The sequence below is a fragment of the Pseudonaja textilis genome, chromosome 2 (assembly GCF_049901715.1).
Source record: "Pseudonaja textilis isolate UNSWEBS1 chromosome 2, rPseTex1.2, whole genome shotgun sequence".
NCBI lineage: Eukaryota > Metazoa > Chordata > Lepidosauria > Squamata > Elapidae > Pseudonaja > Pseudonaja textilis.
Genome location: NC_141991.1, coordinates 33,595,827 through 33,610,424, shown reverse-complemented (window position 1 = coordinate 33,610,424; position 14,598 = coordinate 33,595,827). Strand labels below are relative to the sequence as shown.

At 36.9% G+C, this 14,598-nt stretch overlaps 1 protein-coding gene across 17 annotated transcripts in view; it reads left to right on the top strand.

Moving 5' to 3' along the window:
• Positions 1–6,977: 6,977 nt before the first annotated feature.
• Positions 6,978–14,598, top strand: part of FOXP1 (forkhead box P1) — a 639,457-nt gene continuing 631,836 nt past the window's right edge. For 14 of the 17 annotated variants that reach the window (XM_026722283.2, XM_087923674.1, XM_087923668.1 and 11 more), the window contains exons 1-2: positions 7,182–7,441; positions 9,958–10,068. The gene's annotated coding sequence lies outside the window, so the exon portion shown is untranslated. Of the gene's footprint in view, positions 7,074–7,181; positions 7,442–9,545; positions 10,069–10,485; positions 10,554–14,598 lie in introns of those variants that run through there. The other 3 variants (XM_087923662.1, XM_087923656.1, XM_087923669.1) reach the window with 3 other exon arrangements.

Here is a 14,598-nt window from a genome sequence, read left to right as displayed (position 1 = left end):
GAAAAAGGAAAAAAGGACAAAAATGCAGAAATCAAAAAATATATAAAGAAGTGACTTCTGATTTTGTTTTACAGCAGTTGTAAGTATAAATATAAAATAACAATAACAGCATTGTTTACATTTTCTCTAAAATCTATTATTTTTATTAGAATCCTCAAAACCGCAACATTTTTTGTTTCCTGCAAAAAAATCAGTAAGAGGTTTCTAATCACCCTTAAATTTAACTATGTTCTATCTCTAATTAAACAATCTATTTGGTCATTCCAGCAATTTCCATTATCTTCACTACTCATTCCTCCATAATGGATAAAATCAAATCTTTCACCTTGTGCTTAGTCCTGCTAGAATCATCATACATAGAAACACAATTCCATATTTTTTTCCAGCTGCTTATCCAGCAATCCCAAAAGAAAAATCTTTGGTTTTAATTGTATTTTCAAAATGTATAGTATTATATGTAATTGAATGCAATGTTTTCTAGCTTTTTCAAACAACCATCAAGATTAGAGATTATTCTTTAAGTACATCTAAATTATCTTTTGCCGTACAAATATTTATTTTTAATGACTTTCCTCTTTTTTATTTAAAATATAATGAAGTACTTTGCTCCTATTCTATAAAAAGTGTATCAGTCTTTCTTAAGAATTCAAATCTGCAGTAATTACTTTTATCACCAAAAGGTGGCGTCATATTCCCATATCCTTTCTTCCATACAAAAATCCTTCCTGTTTTAATTTGCCAAAAGAAACTTCCATTTGATTACTGATCAAGAAATTAAAATGTGCTCTATGAGTGCAACGTGACAGTGTTGAAAATGAACAATATGTTAAGCTGCAGTTAAGATTCCCATTAATATCTACCAAATGGACATGCAAACCTTCATCATTTTGGCTGAACAGATATTGGAATGTAATATCTCATAAAAAATACTTATTATATTATGGTATTTCTTATTCCAAAATACAAATATTCCACTATCAAATTTACACTACTAAACTGATTTATCAGTAAATGTATTTGAATTCATGTGGACATTTATATATACATATACATATATATACATACATACATACATACATACATATACATATATATTCTGAGGTTTTAGCAGGTATTTGTATGTGGATCTTTGGTTATTTGGGTTTTCTCCCGCGTAAAATTGGAAGTATCCTGGCAACTGCAGCTTAACATATTGTTCATTTTCAACACTGTCATGTTGCACTCATATAGAGCACAGGATACTTCCAATTTTACATAGGGAGAAAACCCGAAAAACCGAAGATCCATATATATATATATATATATATATATATATATATATATATATATATATATATATATATATATATATATATATATGTGTATGTGTATGTATGTATGTGTATGTATGTATGTATGAAAAATAAGAAACAATAAATAAAATTTTAAAAATTAAATTAAAATTTATTATGAAACAGGGAGCTTGATGGAAACTTCTAGCATCCTTATATCCATAATTTTTCCTCATACAGGGCACAAATACTATGTCAATATTTTATCCAAAAAACTTTTGCTCTCAACAATAACAAAAACTGAATCTCATAACTGAAATGACTAAAGCAATGCTTAAATTCTACAATATCCTTTCAGACTCAATACGAACTTTGTTTGTTTTAATTGTAATCCATTGGACATGTATATTTTGAATCAATTCCTTTTACAACACTCTTCATAGTATTAAAACTAAACTGAGCATTTTGGAATGAAAATGCAAAATATTTTTTAGTTCACACAATAAGTTCTTTAACCTATGAAATTTACAGGGGCATAACAGTAAATCTATATTTTATTACATTAATCAAAGCAGAAAAATGATTTAAACAGCACAATAAGCTGGTGCATAAAATCGTGCATTTTAGTGTTAGAAAGACTCTCATGACATATAAAAATCATGCAACTAATAAAGCATTCTGATAGCTATTAATTTGATCTGGAAATGTCATCAAATTTTGGAGGTAACCTTTGTTATTGGCAAGACAAATGTAAAATTGTAGTGTGCTTTACAATGCAAATCTAAATTCAATTTCTTATATATAGTGTATTAATCAATCTAAGAAATCAACATGTCTATTTATCCCATTTGACATTATACAGAAGAAAGTATGGAAGTTAGTAGTAATATTAATAGAACTGAAAAATGTCTGTTGAGTTCAAGAAAGCCAGTATGTTGCTTGTTTCATTATTCCATCCTTTGAATAATTAGTTAGGCCACTACACAGATTGGACCAAAGGCCTACATACATGAAGCCACTAAAATTTTTCCAGTTTAAGAATTAATGCTGAAAAATTATATGGAAGATGTTTGGGTCCTATATAGTTCTCAATCCTTGTAAGAGTTGCCTTTTGGCAAGATAGGCATATAAATTAAGTAAACACAAGCAAGCAAATATTTTTTTAGAGAATGAGGGTATTTCCCAGATCAGTACAGGTAGTTTCTGTCTTCTTTCATGCACTCAATGAGAAATGTAATCAACTTGTATTTTGTAACTGGGATCCCTTTCCATACAATATGTTAAGTAACAGGTCACATATGCAAAACCAAGCGACAAGCAAAAATTATTATGCAAGGTTATTTGCGTGTTCATGTGTTAAGCCGTGCAGGCCTTTTAAAATCCTGGGTGGCTATGGCAGAACCGGTATCTTCACTCTAATACTTACTCAAGTCAGTTTGAAATGTGGCGTGATTTTTATAAAACATAAGATAGGTGTAAGAATAGATTATGGCTGTGAAAGTTTTTAAGGGTATCCATTCACCTAATACTTATAAATAGTATAAAATGAGCTTCTATGAAATCACGATATGTTAAGCTAGCAGTTAAGATCCCTGGCATTAGATAGGTGTAACCAAATGGACATGCAAACCTTCATCATTTTGGCTGAACAGATATTGGAATGTAATATCTCATAAAAAATACTTATTATATTATGGTATTTCTTATTCCAAAATACAAATATTCCACTATCAAATTTACACTACTAAACTGATTTATCAGTAAATGTATTTAATTCATGTGGACATTTATATATACATATACATATATATACATACATACATATACATATATATTCTGAGGTTTTAGCAGGTATTTGTATGTGGATCTTTGGTTATTTGGGTTTTCTCCCATGTAAAATTGGAAGTATCCTGGCATAACTGCAGCTTAACATATTGTTCATTTTCAACACTGTCATGTTGCACTCATATAGAGCACAGGATACTTCCAATTTTACATGGGAGAAAACCCGAAAAACCGAAGATCCATATATATATATATATATGTGTGTGTGTGTGTGTGTGTGTGTGTGTGTGTGTGTGTGTGTGTGTATGTATGTATGAAAAATAAGAAACAATAAATAAAATTTTAAAAATTAAATTAAAATTTATTATGAAACAGGGAGCTTGATGGAAACTTCTAGCATCCTTATATCCATAATTTTTCCTTATACAGGGCACAAATACTATGTCAATATTTTATCCAAAAAACTTTTGCTCTCAACAATAACAAAAACTGAATCTCATAACTGAAATGACTAAAGCAATGCTTAAATTCTACAATATCCTTTCAGACTCAATACGAACTGTTTGTTTTAATTGTAATCCATTGGACATGTATATTTTGAATCAATTCCTTTTACAACACTCTTCATAGTATTAAAACTAAACTGAGCATTTTGGAATGAAAATGCAAAATATTTTTTAGTTCACGCAATAAGTTCTTTAACCTATGAAATTTACAGGGGCATAACAGTAAATCTATATTTTATTACATTAATCAAAGCAGAAAAATGATTTAAACAGCACAATAAGCTGGTGCATAAAATCGTGCATTTTAGTGTTAGAAAGACTCTCATGACATATAAAAATCATGCAACTAATAAAGCATTCTGATAGCTATTAATTTGATCTGGAAATGTCATCAAATTTTAGGAGGTAACCTTTGTTATTGGCAAGACAAATGTAAAATTGTAGTGTGCTTTACAATGCAAATCTAAATTCAATTTCTTATATATAGTGTATTAATCAATTTAAGAAATCAACATGTCTATTTATCCCATTTGACATTATACAGAAGAAATATGGAAGTTAGTAGTAATATTAATAGAACTGAAAAATGTCTGTTGAGTTCAAGAAAGCCAGTATGTTGCTTGTTTCATTATTCCATCCTTTGAATAATTAGTTAGGCCACTACACAATTGGACCAAAGGCCTAATTTAGAAACATACATGAAGCCACTAAAATTTTTCCAGTTTAAGAATTAATGCTGAAAAAATTATATGGAAGATGTTTGGGTCCTATATAGTTCTCAATCCTTGTAAGAGTTGCCTTTGGCAAGATAGGCAGCATATAAATTAAGTAAACAAGCAAGCAAGCAAATATTTTTTAGAGAATGAGGTATTTTCCCAGATCAGTACAGGTAGTTTCTGTCTTCTTTCATGCACTCAATGAGAAATGTAATCAACTTGTATTAGAATCAACATGGAGTATATGGAATCCAAAAATACATGAGAATTTACAAAAAAAATTATGATTGAAGTGGAATACAATTCAGACCAGAATTTATTCTAACCCAAATACTGAATGTTTATCATTTCCCCCCCAGAAGATAAACAGATTACCTGGTTTAACTTGAAATATGCTTATTTTAAATTGTTTTCCCAAGTAGACTATTATTCTAATATTGCTAATAATATATTTAGATTGTTCGCAAAGCTGTACATTTATAACTGGTTACGGTCTTACACGCACATTTACCAAGTTCAAAGTTATCTGCCTTCTATTCATTGTTCAACGTTCATTCAAAATTAAGCATTTGTGGAAATGCTTCAATGTTGTAAATTTCTAGTGGAAAATTTAAAACCAGGAAAAAATAAATAATAAAAAATATTTAAAATATAAGACCAATATTTTGGTAACTGGGATCCCTTTCCATACATGATGGACAAAGGGGAATATAAGTAACAGTCACATATGCAAAACCAAGGACAAGCAAAAATTATTATGTATGAAAGGTTTATATGTTCAGGGTTAAGGTGTAGGCCTTTTAAAAACTTGCATATAATAGAACCAGTATTTCACTCTAATACTTACCTGTCAGTTTAAAATGGGCGTGAGTTTTTATAAAACTCCTATAAGATAGGTGTAAGAATAGATTATGGCTATGAAAGTTTTTTATTAGGGATCCATTCAGAGCTGATACTTATAAATAGTATAAAATGAGCAAATCAGTCTTTAGATTATGCACATCAAGTATAGTGCATTGTTTAGTGGTTAAACCACAGGTCTGAGAAACGGAAGCAGCTTTGAATATTACTCAGAGCTTTCCCACTGACTCATTATGTGAACTTGACACAGGTAACAGAACCTTTTTCTATTCCGATTTACTTATCTATAACATAATAGGCTACGATTCTGTATTACAGGACTACCTTGGATAGTTTCAGAAATGGCTTTGAAGAGCTGATTACTCATATATATTAGAAAAGATATTGAAATTGCATTTTTTCAGCCTGTAAAAGATTGCCAATAGGCTAAGTTAGGAGTATGAAGGCCTTATTGCTACAATTAATACAAGCTATTTACATTAGGAAACACACAGGTTGAATTCAGAGTGTTCGCAAACGCCTATCTTGTCTGCTCCTAGAAGTGACTCTTTATCAAGCTCCTCTAAGCAGGGACACACGTGGAGAAATGTTAACCCTTTTAGGGGGTTATCTCAGGAAGAGCTAAATTCATCAAATTTGTTTAGAGAATTGATGTTTGAAGGATGTAGAGGTAATTCCCTGGCAAAGAAAAAGTTCCTTCCCGTTATGTCCTACCGATGTTATGAAAATCTTATGACAAGAAAACAAACTTTTTCTGGAGTATTCTTGTACTCCAAACTCTTTTATTTCAGAATGGATACAGAAGCAGGTAACTTAGGTTAAAATCACACGCGCGACATGCTAGCCTGTGGGTCAACTTTTGGGGAAAGCAGGGAAGGCATATAAATACCCAGCCACTTTTTCCACCATTCTCAAAAACCAAAACCAGGAGGAAGTTTTGTTCTTTTGTTCTCCGGGAGCCTTTTCCTTTTTTTTTTTTTTTTAAAGGAAGACCTTGGGTTGAAATGCCGAGATTCCTTCCAATCGAAGAGGCTTTCCTCACCTCTAGAACAAACACGCACAAGGGCGGCCGGGCGAGCGAGCCTCAAGAGATGGTGGACGAGTCTTGTTTCTTTGCACACTTGCGTTTGTCCTTCTAATGAACTTTCACCTCCCGAACTCTCCTCTTTTCATTGGGTAAAGTGCAAGGGGCAAGTGTGGGGGAGAGAGCGCGCCGAGAGAGAGAGAAAGCAGAGGGGAGAAGAGGAAATTGGCTCGCGCAGCATTTGCACTTTTGAATTCCTTCCCTTTCACTCTCCTCCGTCTGTGTGTTTTGTTTGTTTGTTTGCTTGCTTGGGGGAGGACCTCGGATTCCTTTTTCGGGAGATCTCGAAAGGATCCAACAAAGCGAGCCTAAGATTATCTGATTGAAATCGCCTCACCTCTCCCAATCTCAGCCCCCCCTCCCCCGCGACCCCTTCTGTTTGCTCTTCTCCGGGCTGCCGCTTTCTTTTTGCAAACCCTCCCCACCTAACCCCCGCCGGTCTAGTTTCCTTGGCTTTTCTACCCGCGCTCCCTTTTCTCCCCATCGCTGCCTCTTTCTTTCTCCAGCAGTTTCATTCCCTCCACCCCTCTCGGGGCTCCAACACCTCTTTGCCGCGCTCCGTCCCCTCTGCCGCCTTCTCCCCCCCACTTTTTTTTGTAAACGCGATGTATCTCTCCCCCGCCCCCCCTTTTGCACTGAGCCTTGTTTACCCAGCAGGTGGATGTGACGTCAGGGACTCATAACAGCAAAAAATAACAAAATCTCCCTCCGCGGGGTGTTATTTTTCCTCACCCTTCTTCCCCAAAAGCGTGTTTTTTCCGCGCAAAAAAGCTCCACGCTCCCGCGGCGGCGACGCTCGAGGCGCTTGGAGCACCGCCGCGAGTTGCCAGGACGGCGGCGGGGGATCCAAGTGAGCGAAGAGGATCGCCTTTCCTCCCTCCTCCTCCTCCTCCTCCCTCCCTCCCTCCCTCGCTGCTGCTGCTGCTGCCGCCGCTGGATTGCCTTGCCTTGCCTGGCCTGATTGCTGCTGCTGCTGCTCTCCCCTTTTGGAAAGCTAGTTCCCGACTCGAGCGGAGGGCTCTATTGTTATTTATCGTGTGCCTGTGTTGCACGCTGTGCCTCCTGCATGGGGCTGGCTGGCAGGCTAGAAAGGGAGAGAGAAGGGAGGGAGGGTAGGACGGAGTGAGTAAAGGGAGGGACAGACAGACTCACTCACTCACTCACCCGCCCGCAGTGGGGGGAGCCCCTTAGCTGGCACCGCCAGGCCGTTTCCAGCGGGTGAGTTTGCCATTTCGCATTTTCTCATCCACTTTTAAGTCTCCTGTTTGTTTGTTTTTAACCCCCCCTCACGTCTCCTCTATAAGACCCCCTTCCCCGGCTCGGACCCCCCCACCCTCTCTTACCTTTCCACACGTGCCTTGGCATCCCCTTCTTCTCTCTCTCTCTCCCCCTCCCCCCTCAGCGCCCTAGCTTTTGCATAAAGCCCTTACAGACGCAATGGGAAAAAGCTGCGACTCTTTCACCTCTCAGGCTCTTCCTTTTTCTTTATGTCCCATCTGTGCACCTCATTCATCTCTTTCCCTCCTTCCCTCCCTCCCTCTTCTTTCTTCCATGCGCTGGACGATGCACACATGACCCTAGCAAGTTGGAAGCCGCTTTTGCTCTCTGCCCTCCCCGTGTCTGTGTGTTGAGCGCGCGCGTGTGTAAAAAAAAAAAAAAGACCCTCAAGCGGGAAAAAGGGGAGGGTGGGAGCGATCGGACCCGGGCAGGATTTGCTGGCGGGGGCGGGTGCGCTGCCTTTGGTAACTTGGGGCACTTGGTGGCGAGGAAGACGGGGAAGAACTTTTAGTCGACTTGGAACAAACTTTTGCCCCGTATGCATTTTGCTTTCTCTTGCTTTCGTGCAGCGAACTTCAATGAATAGGCCTTTGGGACTTACACCTTACCGGCTCACTTTAACTTGAACTCGCCGGTTTTCATCCGCGCGCGCGCGCACCCACCCACCCACCACCACATATATATATATATATATATATATATATATATATATATATATATATATATATATATATATACACACACACACACACACACACACACGGGTCACATTTCCGTGCTCTTGGTCGAGCGTGCGCGGTTGCCACCAGGCTTCCTTTCCTACCTCTCTCCATCCCGAGGGCTTGTATGAGTGTGCAAACCACAGAAAAACAATTTGCCAGTTCGTGCACTCCGGAGCGCTCACTTAATCGCGCGCCTATTAGACTTGCATTTAATGATACACAACAATCAGACCGATTGAACTGCTAATGCCCCACGCCAACCGTAGCATATTTCATTACAAAGACACCTTCGGACTAGACTAGAGGTTAGAAACACTCCGATTATAAACAAGTGACAAAGCCGACAGAGCACTAACCTCTCTCGTTTCTAAAACCACGCCGGCCAAACGCTTCTGCGTGCGATCGGTAAGCCACGCTCGCAATAGGACTGGAGGCGCGCGGAAATTAGTAATTCAGCGCACAGAAAATACCTTAAATCCAACGAAAGGAATAGCAAGAACAGGCGCCGCAAATTTACACGTTCACGCGCACGCATGCACACGCTCCCGCTCTCACGGGCAATGTAAGGAATGCGTGCAGGTATGTCGAAGAGTCGTCGGAGATTTCTCCCCCCCCCCTCCCCTCCGCCCCGTGTCTGGTGGTCGGCGTCGGGTATAAGGAGAACTTCCCGCGCAATGAGTCGCGCGCCTTTTTTCTTGTTGAAGTAGCGGTCGCCGCACATTCCAGGAAGGCACGCTCGAGGGAGCCCCAGACGTGCTATTATTACCCAAGCGCTCGGCAACACCCGTCCAAACGGACGGACGCGTCCTTCACACCAAGCAGCATCAGTGACTCGGTCTCCCTCTTTTCTATCTCTCTCTCTCTCTCTCTTTCCCCCACCCCTGTCAATCAAAGTCCCATACTACAGTACCATAATCTCGCCCTGCTGTCCTTTAGCCCCGTGCCTGCGCTAAACTCCCTCAGTCTGGTCTCTTGTACCTGGTGCTGGTTTACTGCTGCCGGACGTGCCGAGCGTTTCGCCGCCGCCGGTGGCTGTAGGGAGCCGAACGTCTTCGCAGCCAGCGAGAGTTTAGGAAAAGTTAGAACGGGGCGCTGCAACTCCAGCTGCGTGAGCTATCCCAAGCACTCGGGCCCTTTTGCTTTTCCTAACTCCCTTCCGGGGCCATCTCGGTGCCCCTCCACCTGTTATTGGGTCTTGCGATGGCGGCAGAGCTAGAGTGATTTTGAAGCGTGACAGTCCCCCTACCCCAGCACGATCTTTTTTTTTTCTTTTTTCCTTTCCTGTGCTTGGAAATGAGAGCACGTCTTTCCACCTCACCTTCCAGGCAGCGGCTGCTTCCCCGCCTTGAATGCTCCGGTTCTAGCCGTCTTTTGACCTGCAGTTTCCCACATCCAAGCATCTTGCCATGATTTGCTTTTGGGGCATCACATCTGCAAAAAAACCCAAAACAAACCAAAAACCCCAGCAGATTTCCAGCTGAATTTGGAGGAGCGGTTGAAACAGGAGAATGAAAGGGAGACTGTGTGTGTGTCACAATTTTAAATCCTATTACTAGGGCAGAGTTCTTGATTACCTTTCTTGCAAGTGCTTTCCAAGATACCTCCCCCCCAATCCCTTAAACACAAGCATATATTCTCCCCTCCCTCTTCCAGGTCTTCGCCTCCCTGTTTCTTAACCAAAATCTATTTTGTGGAGACTTACTGAAAGTACCCTTGGTTTCTTCTCGACTATAGAACACAAAGTTTTTTGCCTGCTGGAGATCACAGGAGCAACAAGAGCCCCCCTGAGTTAGGAGCTGAGTGTTGACGGTGGCAATCACACCATTACAGAGCTTTTTTCTATAGGTAAGTATAAGAGAACCAGTGGAGACTTTAAGCAAAAAACCCGCTATAGGATAACAATTGTGAATCATTCTAAAGAACAAAAAAACCCCTCCAATTTGCCAGATGTGTGGGCTTAGATTTTTTTTTTGCCTCAAACCATGGAAATGAGAGAAAGAAGGATTGCATACAGAATGTAACATCCTTGTTTTTAAGCTTAAAATTAGAGTTCAGGAGTTTAGCAAACAATATAAATACTGTCATAAAAGATGATGGCAATTGTCTCCTTCCTCATTTCATCCCATCCCGCTGGATAACTATTAATTATTTCCAAGTCATTGTGTTCTGATATTGCTGCTAGCCTGATTCCTAAGTGTATTGATTTTGCAGTGTCTACATCTGATAGTTTAATTTTTTACCCCATTTTCTTAAATAGAATACAAGCAAGACAAAAAGTGCAGGAAAAACTATGGAAGACAGTGGCCCAGCTTATGTTGGTTTCAGTTATGGTAGGAATGTTGAAGTTACATGCCCAATATGATCTCTGGAATGTCTATTGATTCTGTTTAAAAAACATTCCCACTTCTTTGGCAAATAAATGGAGTTTTTAGAAGCATATTGTTGCTTTCAAATACCTTGTTCTTTGAGACTAAGAACCCTTGAAAGTTTCAGGTTTCATTTTTGATCAATGTTATGAATACCTAATAGGATAAAATTTACATATGGTGTGTAGGTTTGATACATGGAGTGTTCATAGGTTGAATTATACAATTTAAAGATGCATACAATTTATTTCCTATTTACTTGGTAGTTTTAACATTTAATTTTTTTTATTTGATTTTTATGAAGTCACAAAAATCTCTTGGGAATTTCTTGTTCTATTATAGATAATTATAAGGAATACTGCTAATGCTATTTGTTTAGTGTAATTGCTTCTACTTTTAATTGTACAATACCAAAGAGGAAAGGAAATCTTTTAAATACTCTATGTTTTTTTTATGAAGAAGAAACAAGAATTTTCCAAGCTAAAAAGAAAATAGCCACTGAGTTCTGTTAAGGTCAGAGTGAATCTGGGGGAAGAATTGCAACTAAGAGGATTGTAAAAGAAATTTGGACTGTTTCAAGTTATGTGTAATTCAATTTAATGTTTTAGTACTATGCAGGATGAAAGAATGAGAGAACCTTGTCACTTTTGTACAAAATGTGTCAGCTACAATTTCATTGCAAAAAGGTATTTCAGCTGTAACTTCTTACATTGGCAGCATTCTTTCCTTTCAGTCTTTTTAGTCATTGTATGGGAGAGGGATGGAGGGGGGGAGTCACTTTTTTTTTTTAAAGTAAACAGCTTCCAACAAGTGAACCTTGACAACCCAGATTAGAGAAGGCAGCAGAGATCAAACAAAGCTGCTGCCGGGGCTGTCCTTAAAAGCAGCTTCACTGAAAGATTCGGACTATTCGATCAGGCAGCAAGATTTCTGTGTTCAGTTATGCAGAAATGGACCATTACAAACACTTGGTTACTAAATCTAAAGATAACTTGGAAGAAAGCTTATCTGTATTGTATTGGTTTTAGATTTTTAACCTAATTATTATTTGAACGACTAGTTAATTTAAAGAAAGGCTACCCCTGATTGGACCGAATTACTTATTTTATGCTCCACTGATGTGCAATTGTCTTTTTATCTCCAACACCTTGAAGTGCAAAGATGAATGCTTGTGCTCTCCAGAATATATAAAAATGGTCAGAAAATAAAAGTTTAGCTCTTTGGTTATAGACTTTCTGCATTGTCAGGGAAGACAGACATTTTGCAGGCTACAGAAGTGTTCTAATATAGACTGGAATAGTTTCATTTTGCATTTTTTTTGTATTTTGTAGTTTTAGAAAGTTGAAGAAATAATTTTTGAAATTCCAGAACATACTTGTCTCACTGATCACTATGTACCATTTTTTAAAAATTAAAAGTTGCGTTACATTTCCCCCAAACTTTGCAAGTATTAATTATAGTGTGTTATTGATTTTGAATGTTTAAAAATAGCTTTATATATAATTGCCATGCAATCTTACACTGGTTACTTAGAAATAAAATACATTATGTTCTGAGGGCTTTACTTTATTTATATTAAACTTGTAGTGTAAGCTTCTTTATTCAGTTATCAGGGAGAAAACCCATTGAAACTAGTGGGATTCCCTTTTGAGAACACTTACTAGGATTACATTACTACTTTTTTGAAATATTTTAAGATTTCTGTAATTGATTGTTTTAATGATGTTATTTTTATTATATTCAGACTAGTTTCTTGTCATTATTATTACAAAAGGCATTTCAAAAATTACAAAACTCCAATTTGCAAGTATAGGTAAATTTGAAATACAAATTATAGATGGCTATTAATGAATGAGTCATCAGCATTGCTTAAGTGGTCTTTTTCATTAGTATTTCTGAATATTCCTCTTGTAATCTTTGTAATCCTCCAAACATTACACTATGAGAGGTTTTTAAAAATTATTTGTTATCTGATAAAGCATATGTACAAAAACATACATATGGCTCTTCTGCCATTTGTGTTTAATATGTAACATGCCTGTCTTTAAAAAGCTATAAATTTAATCTTTCTACTTTCAGCATTCCTACTAAACAGTATTAAAATAATTTATTTCTTCTCTGCTAAGAAAATTGAGCCAATTCCTTTCTAGGACCTTATTTTTACGGTGCTTTTGTAATGTAAGTGTAGTACAGTTTATAGGTGAAAGACCTCCATTTAATAGGTTATATGTGATCTTTTACACATTGATAATAATGCAATAATGAAATCCAACATTATGTTGCCTTCTATTTGGAAAAGAGTTGAACTTTTCCAAATTGAACATAGGTACTGATGTTCTTGTGTTCTGCTAGTCTTTCTTTAACTGAAAGTTAATGGGTATAATTCATGGCAATTCCCATTGATTTCTTTGGAAGGTAAATTATACCTCCTGAATATTCTTTTATATGAATACATCAGCTATTCGATACAATTTAATTCATATGCAAACCTATGAAAACATCTCAGCAAAAGATTTCAGCAATTGTGTTTTATATATATAAGTCTTCAATGAATACTTTTCCAGGTGTCCAGTGATGTATAGAATGCGATAGTGATTTTCTTTCAAAATATTGTAAACTTTATATAATGATAGTCCAACAGTATAATAGTATAAATTTGTTTATGCTTCTATACTAAAATAAGCTTTTTAAACTCCAAAAAGGAGTGACAATAAGTGCTACTTCTGTCTTCAGCTGTCATGACTGTCTTAAATTATAATTTTATTCACTGCACTAAATTTTGAATTTTTTTGACACGGCTCAATAAGATTTCATATATACATTTGCACGCATGCTTGTATAATTTTACAAAGCAACAATACAGCTGGATACAACTTTACCTGTTTTTGAATGGAACAATGTTTTATTGTTTTGTAGTCAAAGGAAACTGCAGTATGTTCCTTACCCCGTTTTCTAAATCACACTGTACTGTTGTAGCTTCTGGCTTTTTAAAGTAGTATTATAAGAACGTCAGATTTGTGTGTGTGTGTGTGTGTGTGTGTGTGTGTGTGTGTGTGTATGTGTATAAGTCAAAGAGTAGTTAAGTTCAGAATTTATTATGTAAATAAGTAGTTTTTAGTTATCTGAACTAATTATGTAAATCTTCTGACATTTCTTGGGAAATTGGAAGGAGGTCCAGAGAAGGTCTGTATTGTATCAGAGAGTGTAACTTCTACTTTTTTATCCTTTCAAGTTACCTCAGATCATTTTTAGTTAATTGAACAATTTCAGGTAAAAAATGCTTAAAGACAACTCAAAGGAAAAAGACAAAAGTTCACTCTTAACTTTTCCTTAAAGCTGTAACACTATTTTGTGTTATTGGGCCACCGTGGATTCAATTCCATTTCAATTCCAATTCCATTCAGTGATATTGAAGTTCTATATCATTATAATTTATAGTTGCCTTGTTACAAATATTAAGGAATACGTGTCATTCTGAAGATATATCTGTTTTAGTATATCACTGTTTAAATCTTGACGAGTATCCATATTTCAAGCTGTAGCATGTGAAGTACAGGAAGGATGCCAAGCTCTTTCTAACTGCTGTCAGTTATATACAGTTCCAGTTGGGTTCCATTTTTCCATATCTGGGACAAAACCTTGATACCAAGACCCCTTATTTGGGTTCCAGTTGTGAAGTAAGGCAGGATTTACTCAGCATCAGATTAGACTGACACTTAGTGGTTTTTGTTGCAGTTACATTATTTTCTTCATCAATTTTTAATCACCATTATCTTACAGAACATGCAGTAGCATAATTAGAATACATAGAAATTAGAATAGTAGTCAAATGGCAGAATTCAGCATGTGTACTTTTAAGGTAGAAGGTACTCATATTTTCAAAAAAAATTAAATATGCAATCAGTGTTTAACATAGAAGCCCTAATTCTTTGCCCATGATTATTAGTTTAGTTAGGTTGCTTGCTTGGATTGGTGTAGTGAAGATAATAATTGAGGAGCATGGTTCATA